Below are 18,413 nucleotides of genomic sequence, written 5' to 3'. Positions count from 1 at the left end.
GGTTGTTTGTTTCCCTCCCTAGTGTCTCGTTTGCGAGGTGGTAGCTTTTAATAAAATTTGACGTTAAAAAAAAAATAATAATTTAATAAATATTAATAATTATAATAATTAATTAATAATAATAATAATAATAAAATTTCTAATGAAAACTCTAAGGGTTGTCTTTAAAAAATTATGACATAGCTTAATTTATTTGTACATCAAATTTAACCACTCAACTCCTAAAAATAACTACCACCAACCATCAAATTTTACCACTTTTTTATGCATAAATTTACTTTTAATCACTGTTTGGTGAATAAACTGTTTTGACCCCGTCCCGTTTTCTTATAGCCGGTCAATTGTCAAAAGTCAGGTCAAATGTAGGAAAAATTGGGTCAACGCCGGTTAAAAGTCAGAAATTCTGTTAAAATCGGTCATAAATCGACCAAATTAATCAAAATTGACTTATTTTAATATTCCATTTTGTATTATATTAACGCTAATAGCAATTATAGGTACAAACTTGTCAACGAATGGGTTTTTTATCTCCAAAATATGTGTAAATATATATTTATATATATATAAGTCAACATCCGTTTCGACCCCGTCTCGGCCCCGCTTTTTCCGTTGCGACGTTTTGAGGTCGCTACCGTTCCGGCCCCGTCTCGCGTCTTTTTCAACCTTTCTTTTAATTACAACCTTAAGACTATCTTTATCCCTGAAGTGTGACAACCCGAAAATTTCCAACCAAATTTAAACTTTATCTTTATATTATTCTGACACGATAAGCAAAGTTTGTTAAGTTGAATCTCAAGAATTTTAAACTGCGTCCATACATTCATTTAAACCTCGACCAAGTTCCAACGATTCACGAACCATTAAATTGAACGAACATGATTATATATGTATATGTGTATATATTATAACTTGAAAACATTAACAAAGTATTAGGCGTATAATACTTTATATAAACGTATTTGTTTCAAAATATATTCTAATAGTTATCAACGGAATTAGAAGATAATATCAAATGACTGATTTATCAGATATATTGTGATATGATTACGGGTCTATGTTATGAGGTCCACTGTGATTTAAGAAATCTATTCTTTTTGACAACATTCGGAAAATGGTAAAGTGATTTATAAGTAAGAACGTGGAGTATAAATAACTTAGATGTTAGATATCGACAAGTTAAGTAACTCGACATTTTTCATTAAGATGATTTCATACGTTTATTTAACCTTTGGACTTTATCCCATGCTTCACCAACAGACTGTAATTTAAAAACTTGAAACCTATTATGAATATATATGATTCTACTTTTCTAAAACGTTTTATGATATAACGATTTCCATTATTTTAACCTTTAAACAAAATAATTCTTAAATATATTTAGTTTTGGAAAACAAAATTATCATATTTATTTGATTTAGTTTCAAACGTACAAAAACGTTTTCAGTTTAAAAAGAACTTTATTATTAAAACGTATATAACTTTTATAAATATCTAGAACCACTTTTGACAACTCATTACTTAACCAGTATGATAAAGATAACGATATTTATATTTTATTTTATTAAGTATATATAACGATTTAAATTAATATTATATATATTTATACACGTATTATACGTACATAGTTTTATACTTTTACTATACTTAAACTTTACATTTACTTTATTTTTACTTTACCTTAACTTTAATAATTCACTTTAATAATTCATACTTTAATAATTCACTTTAATAATTCATACTTTAATAATTCACTTTAATAATTCATACTTTAATAATTCACTTTAATAATTCAAAAATATATTATAAATAGAATTCAATAGTTTTTATTATTTCATAGAAACTTGAAAATATTTTCTCTAAACTCTCTCAATCGATTTACATATATATATTTACTCCGTATTATTTCAAGATATTATTAGTATACATAAAATATTACGACGGAGTGCTGTCCGAGTGATTTCGAAATTATTTTTCGAGCGGGATAGAGCTAAGGAAATTATGGGTTATAGCTATGGAGGTTATGGGAATGGTTCGGGAGTATTGCTCGTAAGTCAAACTAGTGTTTATCATCTCCGTTGCGTCTACGTACTTTTCCTGCAATATTGAATCTCAATATTGATACGTGAGTACTCATAATTTAATTTTTATATATTAATAGTGTATCCCTGACTAGTGCTCGAGAATATAGGATTATGCATGCTTGTACTTTTGATATTGCCATTAGATAGGATATGTTGAATCATGAATTAGTTACGTATGCGGTTGAGATAAGGTATAAGATATGCATGTCGTTGGAAAGCTAGTGAAAAATTAAGAACTTTTCATTTAGATATCGAATGGTTTCGATGAACGGATTTGAAGTTATAGTCAATTGAATTTTTGTATTATTATTAAAAATGATTATTATTATCGTCGTTATTATCGTCGTTCTAGTTTTATATTATTATTACTATTATCATTATCAATAAAAGGAATTATCATTAAAAATTGTTATTTTTATTATTATTACTATCGTTATTATCGTTAAAGTTATAATTAGTATTATTATTATTATTATTATTATCTAATTATTATTATTATTATTATTATTATTATTATTATTATTATTATTATTATTATCATTATTAATATATATTATTAATATATATATATCATTATTTAAAAATGGTTATTGTTATTGTTGTTATTATTATTATTATTATTATTATTATTATTATTATTATTATTATTATTATTAATTATTATCATTAAAATAGTTATTAGTATTATCGTTAATAATATCATAGTAATTATCATTATTAGTATTATTGTAATTAAAACTAATATTAGTAACACCTAATTATTTTGATTACTATTATTATCATTATTATGAACACGATATAAAAGACGATTAAAAGCAATTAAACGAAACGATTAGGAAATAATGAGTATGAGTATCATGATGAAATTAAAATATTATAAGATATTGATTTAGATAAAATTATCGTTCTTATTATTTTTATCATTACTGTTAATATTAAAAAGTATCGTAAATATTAAAGTTATCATAATTAGAATTATCATTTTATCATAATGTCATTTTTAGTAATTATAAATATTGATATTTTTATTAATAGAATAATAATAATTATTATTACAAAATAATATAACTTTTACTTACTATTATTATAGATATTATTTTATCAAATAAATATGTGATACAAACATATTTTACTATGTGTAATAAAATTACTTTAATAATACATATCATATTATCTTTATGATATTAAATGAACTCTATAAATTTTATTACTTAATATATATAAAAGTATATTTTATTATATAAATTTTAATATAAAATTTTATTTATTAATAAATGAATTATATTATTTACTCTAATAAATCTTTTAAAAATATTTAAAAATATAAAACGACGATATTTAAACTATATATTAATCATGTATAGATTTTGGAAATTATTTTGAGTCAAATTGACTTTTGTTGACCTTTACATATTATTCTCGAGCCTTAAGATTGTGAGACACTATGACTTGACCTAATTTGTTAGACAAATATTGACCAACACATAAATATATATAATTAATTTAGGTTCGTGAATCCGATGCCAACCTTGCACTTGTTCAATGACGTTATATGTATTTTTACTACGAAATACAGTATGGTGAGTTTCATTTGCCTTTTTACCCTTTATATTTTTGGGCTGAGAATACATGCGCAATTTTTATAAATGTTTTACGAAATAGACACAAGTAATTGAAACTACATTATATGGGTGAATGATCGAAGCCGAATATGCCCCTTTTGCTTGGTAACCTAAGAATTAGTAAACCGATCTACTAATTGACGCGAATCCTAAAGATAGATCTATTGGGCCTAACGAACCCCATCCAAAGTACCGGATGCTTTAGTACTTCGATGTTGTTTTTATCATGTCCGAAGGATTTCCCGGAATGATAGGGGATATTCTTATATGCATCTTGTTAATGTCGGTTACCAGGTGTTCAATCCATATGAATGATATTTTTGTCTCTATGCATGGCACGTATATTTATGAGAACTGGAAATGAAATTCTTGTGGTCTATTAAAATAATGGAAATGAATGATTATGATAAACTAATGAACTCACCAACCTTTTGGTTGACACTTTAAAGCATGTTTATTCTCAGGTGTTAAAGAAATCTTCCGTTGTGCATTTGCTCATTTTAGAGATATTACTTGGAGTCATTCATGGCATATTTTGAAAGACGTTGCATTAGAGTCGTTGAAATTCATCAAGATTATTATTAAGTCAATTATAGTTGGATGTATTATGAAATGGTATGCATGCCGTCAACTTTCGTTGTAAAGAAAGTTTGTCTTTTAGAAACGAATGCAATGTTTGTAAAATGTATCATATAGAGGTCAAATACCTCGCGATGAAATCAACTATTGTGAATCGTTTATAATGTATATGAACGGGTCCTTTCATGAAGGGCGTTTTGACGTGTTGCTGGGTGGGGGTGGGGTGCTTGATGAGCGTGCTGCCAGACTGCTGTGTAATGGGGTGGAGTGTTAAGTGGCGTGTTCCTTGATGTGTTAAAATCTGATTGGAAGTTGAGTGGAAAAGAGGATAAAAACTAATTAAAAAGGGAAAAAAATGGTTGCACGCTTCATTGTTTCTCCGTGCCAAGTTGAAGCACTCCTCTAACACACACCCCAACACGCCCCATTATCCATGTGTTGGAGGCGTGTTGGGAGCACTTGAAGCCTAACACGGCAGCGTTAAATATGGTCTAAGGGTTGTCATTAACAATTATTTTTTATTTTTATTTTTTAAGTTGATCATAAGGAAAAATTATATAACATTATGTCATCGTAGGCAGTGTTGTAAAAAACCCGATTACTTGCCGATTAATCTCCGATTAATCATTTTTAAGAGCAATCCGTTCCGATTTCCAAAAATCCGTTTAATTAAAGGGTCAACTTCAATTTATGGGTCAAAATCGAATTTAGTAACCAAAATCGGTCAAAGTAAAAAATGGTTATAATTTTAACATGAATTTAAACTCGGAAAGCAAAATGAACAATTTTAGACAATTATTTTAATGTTTATTTTTATATTTATGATTTTTTTCTATATTTACACATATAATTTTTAAATTTTAATATTTCAATTTATACAGTACGGTCCGATTAATCTCCCAATTTCCAATTAATCTTTTCAAAGTCCTGTTCGATTAATCTCCGAATAGCGAATTTTGCAACCTTGATCTTGATCCTAGGTGTAATTAAAAATGATGAAGACCATAATTTTAATTAATCTTTTATTGGTCATGATCACGAGACCTTTGTAAAATTACCCACATAATACGACGTCGGATCTAATGTACTTATGTACACTAGTATGTATGAATATAGTATGCCATATGATTACTTGATCTCGACTGGTTAAGTTTTCGTGCGGTTAATTATTTCTCACTATGAAACCCATTTCTCACACAACCCCTAGGTTTGATCTAGTTTACTAAGTTGCCCTCATATTAAAATTTGGTTATTTGTTACTCTACATGGTTATGTGTGTCTTGTGCACGACTACATACCAAACTCGTTAGGAGCGATCCTACAATCATGAGATTGTAGGTTAAGTCTAGAAATAAATATATTGTATAAGAAAAAAATTTGTGATAGAGGTGTGTGAGTTTGTGAACCTTTATTTATTGGGGATTGATATTTTCACCATGAATTTAACTATATCTACTCAGATATACTAATTTACCCTTAATGATGGCTTGTACAAAATTGTTGTTATAGTTTATTAAGGGATATTGTTGGAATAAAAGCATCAAATGATGGTGGAAGGATAAAATTTGATGGTGGAAGTATCATTACCCTTATTTGAAGGTTTCTGACTATTTATAAGTCTATATATACTTATATAAAAAAGAGTGTGTTAAAATAATTGTACATGAGATTAATTATAGGGAATGATGACAAGTAGATTTTACACATGTCAATCCTCAAATTTGCTAATTACAATTAATCCATAATTAACAAATAAATAAATAAAAAAACATTAACTGAAAAGAGGTTTAATAAAATAAATCGAATAAAAAAAATAAACACAAATATTGAATATATAGATTAAAAATTGAACGTGTATACCGAAGAGTTTGTCAAACAAAAACTTATCTCACTTTTACTATAATTATGTAAACATCAACGATCTATCTTAGTCTAAATATGCTTTAAGTTGTGATCAATATAGTTTTGTTATCAATATGTAGTTATCGAAAACAACAAATCGATCTATAACGGTTTTTTGAGTAGCCGTGCATCGCACGGGCTCATAATCTAGTTTTACATAAACGATAACACGAGTCAACTGATATGCTTTAGAATATCAATGTTTCATAGTTATTATTAATAGCTCAACGTTATACGATAAGCTAATTTCGAACTTTTTTAAGAAGAAAGCATATAACTTGATACACAGTTCCACTGTTTTTAAAATTTTTAATATGATAGTCCAATACCACTAACAGCTTCCCTAATTCCACCTGATCTACAATATGATATTTTGACAGATGTTAGTACTGAGTTCACTTGGTGAGCCTCAATGCGTATTGAGTTGATTCGGCTAGTTACAGTTATTCAAAATGTCGACATAAGTACTTAAATTGCAGGTAATAGTGGAATTATTATTTATTATCATTGATTGAAACACAACATTGTGTCAACAACACGAGTCTGGCAATCCACTGCATATGAAGATAGAACTTGAAGTTTCAAATTACTAGCCCAAATAATATTTCTGCCAGCGCAACTTCAGTTCTAAAACACAATTGTGCAGCTTAGAAGGTTGAGCCATTCCATCCAAAGAAAGAACCCTGCAAAAACAGATAAAAGGTAAATAAACAAGTGTAAATTATGTTTTATACAAGTGTTTCTAGCTACACGAAATATTGTTAATATTGATTTCTATCGATAATGTTTCTCTGTTTTATCATTATAAAGGAGTTTTGTAGCGTAGTTGACTAAGGGTAGAAATTTTCATACATGTATTCAAAATGGGTCATTTGGCTTGTATGTCATCTTAAATTATTCATTCATATCATTAGGTAACATAAATAAGAGTCGAGCAGTTTGAAAATTTAGCTAACTCTAAAGTCCACTAGTGTAACAACTATAATTTAGAATAACCATTAAGACTATTATGTGTAAATGACAAACAAAAGTGTTTGCGAATCAACCCAATCTGGCCCATTTAGACCCTTACCTTAAAATCACCAGTTACAACCCGGACTCAAGAATTTCGGCAACTGCATTTTCTTGAATTTGATAGGCCTAAATAAACAGGAAAACTGAAATAAGAAATCGGTGACACTTTTTTAATATCGATATGCTAAAATTAGCTTACCTTGGCATCAAAAAATTTGAGGAAGAATCTTGACTTGGGAATAGATAGCTTAGTCTCAAGAATTTCGACAACTGCAGCACTTTGAAGTAAATGTATATGGGTCATTCTTGAATTCAATATAGATATTGTAAGCTCAACACAACGGCTTATGAACTGGTAACAGGTCAAAAAGATAAATCTATATGTATAGATGGTTCAAATGTCACCCAGTTTTATATATTTTCATCCAAGCATACTGAAAGTGCTAAATTCCTTTATCTAAGAAGTAGGATTGTAACCAAATATAAACAAAAAATTGGGCAATTAGTGCTTCCACTACATTTTCTTTTAACTTAAACGTGAAAATAAGTTCCAAACTCATGTAAACATAAGCTAATGGGTCACGTACTACCCTGCTTGTCTTCATGTTCCATAACCATTCACAACTTAAGAGACACCCATGCTAGTGTTTTATACATATATAAGATATAAGATATGTTTTGATTGCATAATCGAACAAACCTAGTTATCAATCACATACTTAAACTTTCAAAATCTGAATATCATAAAAATGAGTAGAGACATCATAATAGTTAAGTCATATAGCAAATGTGAATGGTTGTTAATCAGGGACATGAAAAAGAGAAAATGAACAGTTGTCTGGAGAATCAGTAAGATGAGAGAACTATTCGAACATCAAGTACTCATCGACAATTTTTCTCATGTAATTGTGTATGAAGTTGGACATAAACAATGCAGTTTATAGATTATAACAGGTATAGTGATCTTAACTGATTGATTACTTCAAGTATAGAGAGCGATAACTCTTCATTTTGACGAACAAAAAAATTAAAAAATAATAATAGATAACTATAAGAAACTTCGGTTTAAAAAAAGTAACCTAATACAATTCTTACTAAAACAAAAAGCCTTCAATATACGAAAAATCAATAAATCATACAAAATGAACTCTATAAAAATGTAACCTTAATGTATAGCCTTTTGAATGAATATATAAAAGAATACAATTATTTAGCAAGTGTTCTAAAGAAAATAATGGTGCTGAGTATTTCAACTGTAAATGATTTGTTGAACTGTTCAACAACATTTGTCATTTAGATGTCACTAACAAACGGGCTGAATGTTTAACGGTATTTAATTAAGAGGCAATCAAACGCACCCTGAGTTTACAAGTAAAACCTATAGATCAAAATCAAATACACATACAAAATTCAACAGTACTATGTTATTCTCCAAAGTCACTAATACCACAATCAATAGAAATAAAGTTCAGCAGCAATCTCATATATTCACTAATAATCCCCAACTTCAATAGCTTACGAAGTATCGAATCCACAAACATGTAAATGTATATATACATACATATATAGAGATGAGAAACTTTATACCGCTTCTGGTTTTCCGATGAGTTTGGCGACGGTGGAAGTGGCTTCAGAAAGTATGGATGACGTGTAAACTCCATCCAAGTTGACATTCATCAACAGATTCGAGCACGACATCTTCTTCTTCTAGACTAAAGCTTGGTAATACAACAAGTGGGCGCACCGTAACAGTTGACGACTACAAAAATCTGTATAAACTTAAGGGGAAGACATTAGTTAAAGGTACAGTGGCCCAAAGGTGAGCATTTGTTAGATTCATCGTAAATGACTGCGAGTGGAGATGACGTCACGTTCCTCCAAATATTAATGAAATGATCCCAAAGTTTAGGTTACAGATTAACCAACCTAAGCTGGTGATGAAGAAGCATATGGATGAGTTCAATAACATGAATGGTATCTATACGCTTCTACAGCGGATTGTAGAAGATTAAGAAAGAAAAATCTAATGGTAGTAAACTTCAAATGATTTTTTGGGTGATGGATACAAGACACAAAGTATCTCAAATGGATTACCGAGATCAAATTTGGTTTAGTAACCCAATTTTACTTGTCTAAAAAAGCTATTAAAGCGAGAAAAGAATTTCTTACTAATTTGGCTTTTTAGAATCAACGCGAAACTAGGAGAGAACAATGTGGAGCTCATCGATGGATATCCTAAGTTTATGAGTGAAGATAGATTTATGTTCATTGGAGCCGATGTTAATCGTCCGAGTGAAGAAAAACAAGTCATCCCGAGTGATAGCAGTAGTTATAGACTTGGTCAATTGGCATTCTGCGAATAGATGTGTGCACGTTAGTCCCCCGAAGTCACTGGAAAGAACACATCTCTAATTTTGGAGATCTATGTTTAGACCTTGTAGACACGTACGTATACTAAAGTGATAGGGGGTCAGAACTCAACACATAACCGTTTTTCGTGATGGAGGAAGCGACTCGCACTGCAATACGATTATGGATAATGAGTATATATAAAAATGAAATACGTTTTTGAAGAAAATAAGTACAAGCCGCATGTAAGTATTGTATTGTTGTTGCTCAAAACGTCACAAGACATGTTTGTTTATTAAAGACGAGTCTTATGACTCTTTTGAGCAACGACAATACTAACATAATACGAACATGTGGCTTGCACTTAATTTCTTCAAAAATGTATTTCATATTTATATACTCATAATCCATAATCGTGTTGAACTACAATTCGCCACTCCATGACAACAAAAGATTATGTGTTAAGGTCTTAAACCCTCTATTAACTTTAGCATACAAGACTTCAAATGTCTAAACGTAGATCTCCAAACATAGAAATGTGTTGCCAATGGCTTAGAGGAGACAAATGTTCAACATATCTATTCACATAATGCCAATTGACTAAGCCCACAACCGTTGCCATCGATGGGGATGACTTGTTTTCTTCACCGAGATGATTAACGTTGGCTCCAATGAACATGAATCTATATTCAGTCATAAATTTTGGATATCCATCCATGAGCTACACAATGCTCTCTCCCCCAATTTTGCATTGATCTTCAAAGCCAAATTAGTTAGAAATTATTCAATCACTTTAATAACATTTTTAGGCAAGCAAAATAGGGTTAACAAACCAAATTTGGTCTCGGTAATCCATTTGAGATACTTGTAGACTTTGTGTCTTGAATCCATCACGCAAAAAAAAATTATTTGACGTTTACCACCATTAGATTTCTTTTCACAAGCTTCCAAAACCCGTAATCCTATAGATGTTTATCCATATTATCGAACTCATCCATATTCTTCTTCATCGGCAGAGGTTGGTTAATCTGTAAACCTAAACATTGGCATCGTTTCATTTATTTTTAGATGAACATGCCGTCATTTCACCGCCCGCGGTCATTTATCCGCACTGAGGTGAAATTAACAAATGACTACCTTTGGGCCACTATAACATTAATTAACGTCTTCCCCTTAAGTTTATACATATTTTTATAGTAGTCAACCGTTACGGTGCTATGCCACATGTTGTATTACCAAACTTTAGTCTAGGCGGCACCAGTACACTCCCATTAACCCTGACCATGTACCAACTCTAAAACTGCGAATGCAACAGAGTAATAAATTAATTCTATGATTGTTTTTAATACCCATATCAATTAATCAATTGTACCAACTCTAAAACTGTTGTAATATGGAATAGTATGTATTGTGTTGCAGACAAAAAAGAGAAAATGTTTGGATAACAGTGATGGAATCGGTACACAACACTTAAAGCACTATAGTGCTTATTGATGAGATATTGAAGGTTTAACGGTATTTAATTAAGAGAAAATCAAACGCACCCTGAGTTTATAAGTAAAACCTATAGATCAAAGTCAAATACACATACATATTCACTACTACCACAATCAATAGAAATAAAATCCAGCAACAATATCATATATTCACTGATAATTCCCAACTTCAATAGCTTACAGAGTATCGGATCCACAAAGAAACTTTATACCGCTTCTGGTCTTCCGATGAGTTTGGAGACGGTGGAGGTGTCGTCAGAGAGTATGGATGACGTGTCAACTCCATCCAAGTTGACGCTCGTTGACAGATTCAAGCACGGCATCTTCTTCTTCTTGTATTTTCTACACAAAATCAAAACCCTAAAAACGCATTACCTCTACTTTTGTAGCGTTCTACCGACTCTCACTGTACCTTTTTAATTAGGCTCCTATTACTTTTTTTAAATTGATTTTGGCCACTAAACTTTAATTGTTAAGGTTTTTTCTTCTATATATTTGTGCAGTTATAGTTATGTTTTATACAAATACTAATTTTATGAGTTTTTCCATTGAACGAGAATTGTAAAAATACATCTTAACAAATGTCAAATATATAATAGCAAAAGTACATATTCGAGTGAAGTTCATGTTGAGTTTTTTATTTGGTTTCCAATTATGTGGTTAGCCCAAGCCCAACAAATTAAGCCCAATTGATTGTTTGACTTGGTCAACCATCAAGGGGCATCTTTAATTTGAACTTGTGCAGCTGTATTCACAAAAGAGTGCAGAGAGATAGATCAAGAAATTGTGTGAAACCCCAATTCCCGTCTACAGTGACAGCAGGCCAGAAAATCTTCGATCCCCGGAGATCCGACCGTTGAATCTTCTTCATTTTTGGGCTGTGTCTTCCTGACATCAGTGCCAACATTTTCAACCGTTGAATTCGTCTCAAGTGGTCTGTAGCTCGAGTTACAGCAGGTCGAACAGTAGCAGAATTTTGGGTGATGAAATTCTTCTTTTGTCTTTAATTGTTTCATATACTTGTTGATTATTGTTGTTCAAGAGTATGATGATATTGTATACCTCTAGTTGATCTAGAGAAGGATTATTGTATTGCTCTCTTTGTTGATGATAGTGAAATTTAAGTGGCTTACGAGTCCCGTGGTTTTTACTCTCGATTTTGAGAGGTTTTCCACGTAAAAAGTCTCGTGTTTTAGTGTGTGCTTGATTATTGTGTTGCTACTGATTTGGAACAGATTTGGGGACTGATTTGGGTTGGTTTTGATATAGCTTGTTTGTTAGTTTCCTCACGGGTTCATACGGGTCGGGAAATGCTTGTCAAACGGGTTTGTTTCCGCTTTGTAGATTGCCCGTTGTGATTATTTTCCCATCAAATTGGTATCAGAGCTAGGTTATTTGATTTGACTTGTGTGAAATGACCGGTTATAGCCCAACAAGCACCAAACATATAAGCCATGAGCTCTCAAATTACTCTAAAACCAATTGGTAGTAGAGAGAGACACTCATGAGCTTATATATTGATCTTGACATTTATCCCCAACCAATGTGGGATTGGGTTTGCACCCAACAATCCTCCCCTCAAACCGAAGACCACATCACCAGGCCTCCCCTTCAACGATATTCCGCACAGGATCCATTCATCTTATATCGCCGGCCATTACCCGCAACTCTCAACTTGACCAAGGCCAAATCAGGGAGATCTTTTGATATAAGGCACACACAATGATCCATTATCGTTGGCGAACTAGGGCGATTAATCCACATCATAATTTTGGGCTAACCCGCTCTGATACCACTGAAAGGACCGGTTATAGCCCAACAAGCACCAAACATATAAGCCATGAGCTCTCAAATTACTCTAAAACCAATTGGTAATAGAGAGAGACACTCATGAGCTTATATGTTGATCTTGACATTTATCCCCAACCAATGTGGGATTGGGTTTGCACCCAACAGTTCAATGAAGATAGCTACATTAGTTTGCTCAATTTATTATGATTAAATTACATCTAAAATAACAAAATCCAAAAGACCAAATGACAAACTTGCTACCAATAAATTTTCAAATACTGAATTGACACTACGTTTATAAAACAAACAAATAATTTGCATGTTGTTTGAACATCAACGCAATACGTTTGCATGACAATTCAAGTTATCGATATATATTGTTGCATAAACACATCTACATAAAACGTACTTGCAATAATTTGGTGGGCTCTTCTTGTCTCGATGTTGGTTCGGTGGTTTCTGGCTTTCAAAGATTGCTACTTCTAATATGAAAGGGCTCAAGGATGAGGTTTATGATCCAACCAACGAGTGATTAGGTTGTTGGTTTGGTTTGTTTCTTTTGGTGTTAGTTGATTTGGTTTGTTCGTTTAGTCGTGTCGGTGGATTTGTTTTTATCTCAAGGTTGTTATATGTTCGTTATAAGCTACTTTAGTATTGTTCTGTATTAGGTGTGGTGCCATTGAGTTGTAATTAGCTTTCTTGAAATATTTCTTAATTATATAACAAGTTTTGAGGTCACCGCGAGTTGCTGCGTGTGTGAATATTTTTGTTGTACATAACTATATGTTTCAAATTAAAATATTTTATCGTTAAAAACCTAACACAAAAAAAAAAATACAAAATTTCGTTACACCTGACCAACCAAACCTAATTTAAACTTCAATAATTATAATTAAACTAATTATAATCCACATTTTTATATACTTTTGTTAATTGATAGTAAAATGTGTAAAAAGAAAAAAAAAATGTAAAGGTAAAAAAGTTGTAAAAAAGGAATGTTAATAAAAGATTGTAAAAACGATAGTGAAATTAAAATGGGATGAGAAAGTTTAAGATCAGAATTGAAGAAAAAAAGTTAGAAGGGGCATAATGAAATTGTTTTAAGAAAACAGGATGGTTGAAATGAAAAAGGGAAAAAAATTAAAATTCGGACCTGGGATGTTTGGGTGATAAAGACACATGTAAACCACCCAACCAAAAGGCTTTTTATTTATCAAATACACATGAATATATTTATATTTATATTATACCATAAAAGCTCGATTTTTAAAAAAAACTTTGTAGTTGGTGATGTAGCTCCTTTTGTGTTATCACTCAATTCTACCCCTGGATTTGTTTTTTATTACGGATATATCCTAATTCAACAGTAGCAATTGTGATTTTCCAGTCATTTATTTTATCTTAATAAATCCCATAACTAAATCAAACACGTGGCAGCATGATATTGCACCTCACCTTTCTGAATTTTGTCAGATTTTTGAATTAAAAAAACTCACTAATTTTCTCCAACTGACGCGTGTCCTCTCTTAATTTCAAAATCTCGATTAGGTTAAACCCATTTTCTTTATCCTTCTACAATTGAATTCCAGATCTCTTTCTCTTTCTGTTTCTTTACCGACGTTCATCCTCTGCAATTAGATTAAGGTTCTGAATTTTTCAATCACGCAAACAAAACGAATTCGGTAAGGATCCAATCGTTAATTTGTACGTGTGCCAACCGTATTATTTCATCTATGTTTCCGATTTCATTAATTTTTACAATCTTCAACACGGATTCATCTTTGATGTGTTTAAATTGGGGTTATATTGAATGACGATCATCAACCAGGTATATTTTTGCCAAACGTTTTCTTTCATCTATATTTTACTTCAATTGAACCCTATATTTTTGCAAGTTGTGTTGATTACCGTGTTTAAAATTTTTTATTGCTAATGGTACTCTTCATATCAATTCTTAATGTCGTTGACCAATATATGACGAGTATTAATCATTATCAGCAGCTAATTGATCAGTTGGTTACATTAGGAAGACTTGATTTACTATATGGTATGACAACCTATAATTAGTATTAAAATACATTTATTTGTACAACTTAAGCTTCGATATATAAAGTCAATTTGCATCTCAGGATTCGTTTTTGGTTTAAGTTGGGGATGTTTGTATTATATCAAATTGATTTAAATGGAAGAAGATTATTTGTAACGTTTGGTAAGTTGTCTTCATTTATGGTTATTTACTTCTAATACAGTTTTTGGCATTAAGGGTGATTACTAGGGTAGATCGTATACACCTGCTTCAAATGGGTGAACAAAGGAGTTTCAAATGGGTGAATATAGGTATGTTTTATCTCTTAGGTCATGTGTTTTTCAAATTTCGCACATAACGTGTTCGAGGTTATGTCACATAGAATGAAATTGATAGTGTACTAATTACTAATTTTCAAATTTTGTAGTATTAATATCTTTTTTAATCTTTGAAAAATGTTGGATACATCGTTAGCCTTTGGATTGAAGTTGACTAACTGGAGAATAATATTTTGCATTCTTTAAGAAAAGCAGACTTAACTAATTACTCTGTTAGTTGATACTTGCAACAATAACATATGGTTTTCGTGATTTGTATTCAGCTCCAATCTTTTGCATATAGTTGATACTTGCAACAATAACATTGTGTTTGAGCAACTGCATTTGGAATTTAGCTGCTAAATTGGTATGACATATGAAGAAATACAGAAGAATATGCTTGATGAATACACGCATGTTTTTATATAAAAACCTCAAGTTATGTGTTTTTACTTCAACTACCAATTTCCATAAGCTTTTGTTGAACATTTTTTTTTATCTTTTAATGGTCGCCTAAGAAAGATAAACTCAGGTATCGGTATCCTCTTTGGAGAATCGTATCGAGATGTGATACAAAGGTATTGATTTTCAAAAAAAGTTGGTTGATATATGTTATTTGTGTTGTCCGGTAAGTAAAGTTGAAATTGTGTTCACACACTTTATTGTTCATATTTGATCAATTTCACTCCTAATTTTATGGTGATTCTATCCTTTATTTTATCATTCAAAATAAAAGTATTTTACCTTAAACGGTATTTAGGATGCGGATATGGTGTTATAAGGTGACTTTTACCCATTTACTTATATAAGGATTGATTCATGTTATGCTATATATGTCTAAGGCTACTAAGTAAAAGAACAAACTCAAATTTAAGAAATCAAGTCAAAATGGGTTAGAAAATTTCTCATGAATTGTCTCTTGCTATTTTCTTTAATATGGTGATTTTATTAAAGACGGGTATTATTTTTTTCTTGATCATCTATATTCCGGTAGTAATTTGTTAGACAAAAAGTGTTCATGTCGACTCATTCCAACCCGATAACTTGATTGAACTTGAAAACACTTGTAATTGATTAATTCGTGTTTCCATCTTGTGTTTGTATGTATAGGTTGTATGTATATAACTGATATGAATCTGAATATCAACTTCTATTAGATCAATGTGTGTTACAATTCATGTGTTAGGGATAGATAGAATTGGTGTAAGTGTGTGTGAAAGTGTAGGTGTGAGGGTGAGGTGTACAAATGAAGGCTTCAGTCTAAACTAAGCTAAGTGTGGGTATTTATACTCCAACACTTGTACATCAAATTGCATCTATTTTAAAGTCGTAACAGAACTGTTACACAAATTGTGATTTGTACATCTCCAATTTTGCAGGCTATTTTCCGTTGGGCATAACCATCAAATTTGCACGTTGAAAACTTCTTGATGCACTGAGCCTTATATAAATGCAAGAAGTCGTCAACTTAGTCCCCATTGCATCCCATTTATAGACTATTGCATCCTCATTTTTGCTATAGAAATTCTCATCAATTGTGGAGGAGTCATTAAATCATGCTTTTCGGCTGGGAAGTACGGTATAGACTTAAGTTCAATCGCCTATGATCAACTGTGGCATTTCGATCAAGAAGCACTACCTGCAGACCTAATTAGAGGTAACTTCATTTCGAAAAATATTCTTTTGTAGGTTGCAAAAAACTTTTTTTGTTAGTGATAAATGATTTCATAAATAGCCTGTTCAAAATTTTTCAAGTTTTACCAAACATGTTAGAAATATATACAAGAAGATGAGTAAGCCTACTGATAAGTAAATGGGTTAAACTTACCACATTGACTTAGGCTGCGTTGTTTAAAAGGATGGTTCAGGGCTAAAAAGGATTTAAAGTTGTACTGTGTATCAAAATATATTAATTTACAAAAGTTGTTGTCTTTTACTGAATATAAGTATAAAGTATTTATGCAAAATCATGGTTACCAACTCTTTAGATATTACTCCGTAGTATTTATTCACAAACATGGTTACTAACTTGTAATGACGTCATGTTTGATTATTCAAGGGAGGAGGCTTTTACATGTAGCATGTTTCAAATAAGAGTGATGTTATTAAAGTTTTATTTTAATAGATAAAAGAGAGTTTTCATTTTGATGTTCGATTTATCTGTTGAATTGTATAGTTACTGAACTTATTGTCTGAATGAACTTAGTATGTTTGAATAAAACAAAGTAATGAAAAGCATTAATAGTTTGTGTTACTGAAAGTAGCCACATATACAAATGTTAAGACGTAAGTTTTCCACGCTCCTTCAAGTGTGATCAACTTTCTCGAGTCGTTGAGGCGTAAGTTTTTTAAGGGCGGTTTGGATGACTACTCGAAATTAGGTTGGTTAAAACGGGATAATATTCTTTTACTTTTATGCGGGTGGGGGGTTAAAGGTGGGTTCGTTCAAATCAAACAAACTTGTGTTATTGGGAAAATGGTGGTGGAGGTTTTGGGTAGAAAAAGAGTCACTTTAAATCAAAATTATCAAGAGTATACATGGGAAAGAAGGCGGGTTGGGGACTGTTTCTAGAATTAGATCATCATTGTCGGTTTGGCAATCCATTGCCAATATTGATTTTAATCTCACATGTTTGGGACCGTATTTCATGTCTACTTTTACTAAAGAAATAGGAAGTGGCAAGGAACCGCTATTTTGGGATGACCGTTGGTTGGGAGCTGAATACTTAAAAGACAGATGGCAACAGTCAATGACAGAATTTCGTGGAATGGAAGGTAACGATGCCTGAGATCGTGTTGATATTGGTGTTGGTAAGCTGATTGAATTAACAGAGATTGATATTGGTGTTTTCTTTTTTTGTTTTTTGTTTATATGAATATATGAATATGAATGTTAGTTTGAATTGAATTAAGTTGTGGTTTTGGGTAGATAAATTTGACACTTTTTGGTTTTGTATTTGAAAGTTAAAGTTAATGGGTGGTCTGCATCTGTCATTATCAGACTTGTAAGATGAAGGGGTATTGGAATCAATTGTGAATTTTGTGTACATGCATATCACTGATTTTATCATTCAAGTTTATGTTTATATTCTTACTGTAGTCAACAAATGCTTAAACTTTTGTTTTACTCAGATTTTATACGGAGTAGTTATTACTAAATCCTTATTGACCGCTTACCCAATTTGACCCCAAATCGTCAATGTCCAGATGGTCACGACAATTACCGTTTAATAATT

General features: G+C 31.2%; 2 long non-coding RNA genes across 3 annotated transcripts; one reads left to right on the top strand and one right to left on the bottom strand.

The window, feature by feature from the left end:
- Window positions 1-6,486: 6,486 nt before the first annotated feature.
- LOC139881924 (uncharacterized) lies at window positions 6,487-11,488 on the bottom strand. The gene is made up of 5 exons (XR_011771764.1): window positions 11,225-11,488; window positions 8,786-10,847; window positions 7,398-7,476; window positions 7,257-7,324; window positions 6,487-6,867 (listed from the first exon to the last, which is right to left on the bottom strand). It is a non-coding gene; the product is annotated as an uncharacterized lncRNA (long non-coding RNA).
- A 2,871-nt stretch (window positions 11,489-14,359) lies between these two features.
- LOC139881915 (uncharacterized) lies at window positions 14,360-18,051 on the top strand. Of its 2 annotated transcripts, XR_011771763.1 has the most exons (4): window positions 14,360-14,662; window positions 15,084-15,171; window positions 16,557-16,834; window positions 17,845-18,051. It is a non-coding gene; the product is annotated as an uncharacterized lncRNA (long non-coding RNA). The 2 variants fall into 2 exon arrangements; XR_011771762.1 differs by lacking the exon at window positions 15,084-15,171.
- Window positions 18,052-18,413: the final 362 nt, after the last annotated feature.

Source organism: Rutidosis leptorrhynchoides, chromosome 1 (assembly GCF_046630445.1).
Source record: "Rutidosis leptorrhynchoides isolate AG116_Rl617_1_P2 chromosome 1, CSIRO_AGI_Rlap_v1, whole genome shotgun sequence".
Taxonomy (NCBI): Eukaryota; Viridiplantae; Streptophyta; class Magnoliopsida; order Asterales; family Asteraceae; genus Rutidosis; species Rutidosis leptorrhynchoides.
Note: the sequence above shows the minus strand (reverse complement) of the source record. Positions and strands in the feature narration are given on the sequence as shown.